At 32.9% G+C, this 7,617-nt stretch overlaps 1 long non-coding RNA gene across 1 annotated transcript; it reads right to left on the bottom strand.

Moving 5' to 3' along the window:
• Positions 1-364: 364 nt before the first annotated feature.
• Positions 365-4,750, bottom strand: LOC110428052 (uncharacterized). Its single transcript, XR_002446399.2, has 3 exons — positions 4,549-4,750; positions 2,427-2,482; positions 365-1,045 (listed from the first exon to the last, which is right to left on the bottom strand). It is a non-coding gene; the product is annotated as an uncharacterized LOC110428052 (long non-coding RNA).
• Between the last annotated feature and the right edge of the window lie 2,867 nt (positions 4,751-7,617).

The raw sequence follows: 7,617 nt of genomic DNA, 5'->3' as shown, positions 1-7,617 counted from the left end.
TCCCTATCCTATACGCAAATCAATTAATATGATCATATGGTATCCCAATTTTAGTCTCCACTAAACTCCCTTTCCCAAGTTTGTTTAGGTTTCTAGATCAATTTAATTGGTGGCCAAGCAATTAAAAGCATTAAGAACAAATTGGAATAAACAATTCAAATCCCATTGAAAATAAGCAAGAAAGTGATAAAAATCTAGATTACATGTGAGTTCAATTGCAATCCTAGAAAAAATAAATAGACATAATATCTAATAAAGACAATATCCAAGAAATTTAGCCATGAATCCAATCAAAGAAAATAAGAAAAAACACAAAGGTAAGAGAGAAAACTAATAGTTAGAGATTTATAATCTTAATCTCTCTCCAATTCTCTTGTTTCCTTGCTTTGTTCTTGGCTTCAAATCTCCAGAATAGTTGCTTGCTGCCTTCTCCCCAAAATCTCTGAAAAAAGCTCCTTAAATAGGCTCCAAATAACCTAATTTTCGAAATCCCGTTAATGTCTTTTATTTTTTTTGGAAAGTCGCGCAGCGCTGCGGCGCTACTTCTCCAGCGCTGCAGCGCTGAGCTCTCTGGAATTTTGTATGTGTGCTTCCTTTCGTCAACGGTGCAGCCTTGTTCGCCTAGCGCTGTGGCAGTCTATCAACTTCAAACGTGAGTTACCCTTGAACTATGTTAAGAACTGGGCAAAGTAGTAAACATAAAAGTCTTATCCCTGTCTCTTAACTTTCCAATGGATCAAAAATCACATCAATTGGACTTCAATATTGAAAGATTTGCTCCAAATACCGCATCATGTTCAGTCTTTACATACTGCTGCAGTGGTCCGACTTTGACAAATATTTTGACCATGATCCAATCAGAACTGGGCAACTTGGTGAACATAAACATTGTATCCCTTCTTCTTATAATTCTATTGGTCTAAGAATCACCTCATTTGGAGTTTTTTTATGAAAGAGATATGGTCAAAATACTGAAACATATACGAATGAAGCTATCACCATACTTGCACTGATTTTCATCAAATGAGTCTTTTTTATCAATTTCCTACAAAAGTCATAAGAGAAATTAGCAATAACTACTCTTAAAGTAATTTAAAATAAAATAACTTAAAATTTAACTAAAATAACTTAAATTAATCACTTAACAAGTAATCAAACTTAAACTAAAAAAAACACCTATAATGCTAAAATTCGAACCTAAAATTTCAAAGATCTATCTACTTAAGCTCCCAAAATGACTCAAAATAACTCTATAGAATAGAGTTATCACTAGGCACTTTGTAAAGGACTAGCTTATCTCATATTTGGTGTGAAAGTGCCTTCCTTTCAGCCCTTTAGTGTCACTACACTCCATAGTGTGTCAGTTCAAGTCTTTAAAAGTTGATACATGAGTGATACTTGGTTATGTAATAAGTATTGTTATATTCATTTTGTTTATTATTGTGAATATAGTGTTGAGCCCCAGAAATGGGTACATATGAGAATGTTGAAACAATAGTGAAAAGACCATAACAATGTGGGTACAGGATGTGTATCAGACCACAAATGATATAAATTGTGAATATTGATATGAAATGCAATAGAGAACAACATTATGTTGAGAAGTTCCATAATAATGTGAGCATGATTATTTACTTGTGTTTTCTATATTTGAATGAATGAAACTCCACACATTATGTCGAGAAGTTCCATAATGCTATAGTGGTGCTTGTTTCTCTATGAATGGTAACATGATGAATGCAATGGATGACTAGCCTATGCATTGATGATTAAAGCTTACTTGGGCCCAGTGGGCTATACCCAGGTTAGTCCATGTGTCGATCATGTCTCAAAAATGGAAACTAGAAGCCTCTAGCATTTAACACTCATATCTTGTTAACTGTTTAGGTTTAAAATATTTTGGTTTAGAATCAGGTTTAATAGATAAATCAAACATCATCAAATAGATCTAAGATATACACACAACTAGTGAGCAAACCAACAAAAAAATTAAGTTAATAAAGAAAATATAATAAGTAATATTGCATTTTTGATATCTCATTCGAAGTTCCAAATAACTGGTGTGCCTATTATCGAATGAAAGATATGCCACCACACATAATGAAAAAAAATGAACTTTACATGACAACTGTAATGACCCTCTTCTCGATCGTTATCGACGTTCGAGACTTGCAGGAGAACCCACCATATCCCAAACAAGCCTCCACAATTATCATTTTATCAAACCATAACATGTCCGTCCAAAATCTCATAACCATCACGATTTCGTTAATAACAAATATTCTCTCTATACATTATGTTTCATTATCATATAAATATATGTTTACATTTTATACAATGGTTTACGTTTGAAACAAATATACAACAAATGACCCGACCTCTAACAGCGGAATGACTCAGAATAAGGTACTAAGAGATGCCTTTACCTATGTTGTAGTGGACCATAATATGCCGATGAAAAGCACGCTAGCTGATCACTTCTCTGCAAAATAAGAATATTGGGGGTGAGTCTCATAGACTTAATAATCATCGGCTCAATGAATAAGGCGTAGATGGGAAACAAGTTAAAGATAGAAAATTTGAATGTTAAAAGCATAAGCATATATAAACCATTCAAAGACAAATGGAACATTTGTGCCTTACATATAAAATCAAGAATTTTAATGCAAAGTAATCATTTAACAATCATTGTATCAAAGCCAGGGTAAGTGAAAGATTTCTATCGTCGAAACCATTTAATGTCCTTTACTTGAAATTGGACTAACATACAAATGCCTGCTCCCATGAAATCAATCATTATCAAAGCTTTTGCACAAGCTCATAAATCATCTCATCCTTAAGGTATTAAACACAATGTCATTGTATGAATAAAGAAGCGGTGGAAAAACTAGCAATTCTCACCATGCGACAGAATTCATGTTTGTAAAGCCAAAGAGATATCACTCTCAAGTAGGTAATCATAGTAATCAACTCGTGGACCCACTTCCACATAATAACATTTAGGAGGCCTCGCTCCACCGGATTCCCATAACCATGGCAATCTTGACATGTTGGCCAACATCGGAGAAGTCACATAGTCGCAACCACGTATATCAACTTGTGGCCTAGCCACATATATCAACCCCGTGCCCTTGCCACATATATATATAGCATAGGCCATTGCCTAGCCACGTCTAACAGCCCATCGATGACCCAAAGGTTCTCTAGTTAGAGCTCACTTATGCACAAAGGTCACATTATCCTGATGTGATGTTCGACCTACTCTCGAATCGCCTGATTTGATAAAACCATTTAAAAATCAAATTGGGTTCTCAAAAGCTCATTTTAAATCCATTTCCAAAATACCAATCATGGTAACATGATGAAACCCCTTTTTGTAAGACTTTATAATATAAAACCTTTGCATGAGGTTTAAATATCAAATCAGCATGGTGAATATGTAATTTATTCATGAATGCACATCACACAAACAATATATATATAGCTACTTGAGAGTAGCTAAAACCCTGTTAAAGAGCTTGTTTCTCGATTTCTAAAACCCTTTACTTATATAGCTTTTATATATATATATATTCAAAACAATTTTAAAAGTCATGGCATCCATAATTGCCTAGCATTTTTACCAGCTCATGCTTTCCACAATAACAGTTTATAAATCTTTCACGAATAGGTATTTAAAACCATCTATCATTTTCTAGTAACTCATGCTTTCCACAATGACATTGAATAATTCATAATCAAATAATAGTATATGAAACATCATTCTATATATTATGAAACCATTTTAAAATAGACACCCCCTACTCACCTCACAATATCAATACACTACATTGCCATATGTTCAAGTGTGTCTCTAGCTAATTCTACTTGCCAGTCACCCGTTACCTCTTCCAATGCACCACCACAGTAAACCTTCCTTACTTCATTACTTCTAGCAACAAACTAAACTCAATATATTTAGTGAATGTCACCCCAATTCAGCTCATATTTGCTGCTTTATATACCATATTCTTAGTTTTCTTTATTTTTCAAGAATCCCTCGCAATAATCTATCTTTTTCATTATGTCTACTTCCATATTTATACTTAATTGTACACATATATGGGCAGCACTTTAATCAATGAATCTGTAGTCTAGCTTCACGTTTTTCATCCTTGTTATTCACAATAATCTAACATGCAATCTATGAACTTCAACCAACCAAGTCTAATATAACATAATGTACTCACATTGCATGCTTACTTTTCAGTTTTTATCTTGAATTCCACATATAGCTCACAATTTCCTCACATCCTTGGTCACCATTGTTACCACAAGCATAAACAATTAATACACATCTCATTTTCCTTTCCACTTATGATCTCAAGATTAAAACACTTACCCATCACTTGTTTTACTCAAAATCACCATGCTTCTAAGATTCATCTACATGCATGCACACAGTTCTTTGAATCCTTGAAGATTCTTGCTACCACAAGCACAATCTCACATTACAATCAGTTCACAAGGCATGCATTTAAACAAAATTGTAGCTTTTTCCTTTCTTACCTTAAAATCACTAAGCTGAACCTCCATTGTCTCCTTCAAGCTCAGACAATGGCATGCAAGAGAAAACCTTTTAGTTTTTCTCCAATTTTCTCCAAAACTGAACCTCCCCCAAGCTTTTTTTTCTTTCTCATTTCTCTTTTCTTCTTTCTCCTTTCTTCCCTTTTTTTACTTTCAAGGTCGATTCTCTTTCTTTTCTCTTAAAGGTGTGGATCTCTCAAGGCAATCACACTTTGTTTGCTTTCTTTTTTATATGGGTGGACTTAACAAGGAATAAGCTTGAAATGGCCATGTGGAAGTTCCCATTTCCTTTCCATTTCTTTCATAGGCGGATTGCCCAAGGCTTGGTAACTTTTGGCATTTTTCTATTTTATTTTTCTTTCACATATCATGCCATGCAATTCCTTTCTTTGTTATTAACGCCACTTTCCATTGGTGGCTTGTGCATGTAATGTTTCCTTATCCATTCCATTATCCTTTGGTTAGATTGCCTTGCCCATGCATTGGTTCACATGGTATTCTTTTTGGTTTATTTCATTTGCATTTCATTTCACATGCATTTCCTTTTAATGCCACATTATCACGCAATAATATTTCATGCACATTTCCTTTGCCAATAACCTTTGCTATCCCATGAACCAATAAGACTCCATGTATTTTTTCACTCTTGAATCTTATTTAACCTCCTTCAAACTAATAGGATTTCATGTAACTAATATTATTCTTTCTTTTTCTTATTAAGTCAAATCATGTGTAATGATTACACCTTTTTCTTTAAATACCATGGGCTATCTTTTCCAAACCATGGTTTCCCTTGCCATTTCATTTTACTTGCATCCTACTTGAATGTCATCTTGGTTTTCATAATACAAATATACATACATTAAATATTCATTTAGCTTAAAATGGAGAAATTGCACATAGGTCCTCTAACTTTTTTTTATTTATCATTTGACCCTCTAAACTTTTCATCTTTTATAATTTGATCCTTCAAACTTTTCATAAATTGCTAATTGAACCTTCAACTTTTGATAATTATACTTCACCCCGTAACTTTTTATTATTTACAATTCCACCCCTCAACTTCTTATTCTCTTTAATTGGGCCCTCCTATCATTTCTTTATTTCAATTCTCTTCTATTTTTCTTCCTTTACACTTGTTCAAATAAAATATCAAATTTATACTCCACCAAGATATTACCATAATATTTAAATATATATACTTACTTTTTCTCACTTAATTTAGTCAAGACATGCGAGCCCCACTAATACTTCATTTGTTTGAAATTTTTCTTACTTCCACTCCTCCATTTAGACAAATTGTACAAATCACACATTCTTCATGTAATATAATCAATTTGACATCAATATTATTTTAATATTATTTTATCTAAAAATTATTATTTTATTTTAAAATTTCCCTCTGGCCTTCTAAGGCTCCAAAATATCTTACTTTGCCCTAGTTTAGCTCTATAGTACGTTTTAACTCCATAACTTCGACCTTAACAAAATATTATTATTTTATCACATACAAAATATTCTGTTCTAAAATATTCCTTTCACCCTTCAACGCTATTAAACACTTTAATTAACCTCAATTGGTATCCAATAAGCTCTATTAGCCACCATATCAAAGTACGGGGTGTTAATACAACCATTAAAACTTTGTTTTTGTTTTGAAAATAGAAAGTGTACAGCACCGTAGCAGTACATTATTTGTAAAGGACTTTGCTCCAAAAAGGAAACTTTGGACCATTAAATAGTACAATATTTTAAAAAGGAATTTAGTTACTGATGTAAAATACATCCAGATTCCTCACGTACAAGAAGCAAGTTTCTTTTTAGAAATTTTCATTTTTAGGATAGTTTTCTTTTTTAGACCTAAGGAAATCAAGATAGATTTTGAAACATCTTGATTAAGAGAAAAATGATGAAAAAAAAGAGTTCCGTGGCTTTTTTTTTTGGAATTTTCAACCACTGGAGATCACCAACCGATAGTAACAGTTGCTAGGATTTGAGTTTAGGGGGGCAGTCTTAGGGAGAGAAGGGTAAGGTAGAGAGAGAGAATGATAAAAGGAAAAATGAGAAAAAAGAAGTAAATGTACTTTAAATAGCCCTATCAAACGAAGTAGTTTTGGGCAAAAGGGAGAATAAAGAAAAAAAAAAAGCTATGTTAGTATAGTCTGACATGTTAAGGCCACGTCAATGTATCTAACAATCAATTTAGACGGAGATACTCAAAGGGACCAAATTACATCCCATGTCAAAAATAAAGAGACCAAATTAACGAAATTTTAGATAAAGAGACTAAATTGAGCAAAACGCTATAATACAGGGACTTCTTATGTTCTTTGACCAATTGTAGCTATTTGGTAGAAGTTTGTTTTACCTTTATGGCTTTAATGTCTAAATCAAGAGCCCTACAACAATTTGTGCTTTAAAGAACCTCTCACAAAAAGCTTAAGTTGTTGCAAACCTTAAGCTACCTAAGTGTACAACCTCTAATGGTGATCCACACAAGATGCAAACTAGAAAGGCTACAAAGGTGGTTGTGGTGTTTGCTTACTACTAAGGTTAGTTCTAGCTATGTATAAAAGATGTTGGTTTCTCATTATTCACTTAAGGGAAGACAAAAAGCCAAAGAAGAAGAGGAAGAGGGAAGACTATATGACAACATAAAGACAAAGGAGGTTAAATGTTTAGGTTTCTTTTTTTCTTAGCTGAACCCTTCTTTCTCTCTCTCTCTTCTTACCTTTCAAGTGTTGTTACACACACATACACACAATCACACCCACACCTTTTTTAAGGCAACATAGCATAACTTATATAGAGGCAATTAGGCTTAATAAAACTTTTATATTAATTATAAAAATTACCCTAATTTAATTGAACACAATCAATTAAGTCCTTGAAGTTCATAACTTCATTCAATTAAGTCCAACCTAATCTCCTATTTTTACATTCTTAAATTGACATCTTTTAAATGTGTGTAGCTCATTAGGTTTCTAACATGTTGACAATAAATACAAACTATAATCATGAACAAATTCAGGTTAGATGAATCAAACATAT

This window comes from Theobroma umbraticum, unplaced genomic scaffold (genome assembly GCF_002168275.2).
Source record: "Theobroma umbraticum cultivar Fairchild unplaced genomic scaffold, ASM216827v3 scaffold_77.0, whole genome shotgun sequence".
Taxonomy (NCBI): Eukaryota; Viridiplantae; Streptophyta; class Magnoliopsida; order Malvales; family Malvaceae; genus Theobroma; species Theobroma umbraticum.
This window is presented reverse-complemented; position numbering and strand designations above follow the sequence as displayed.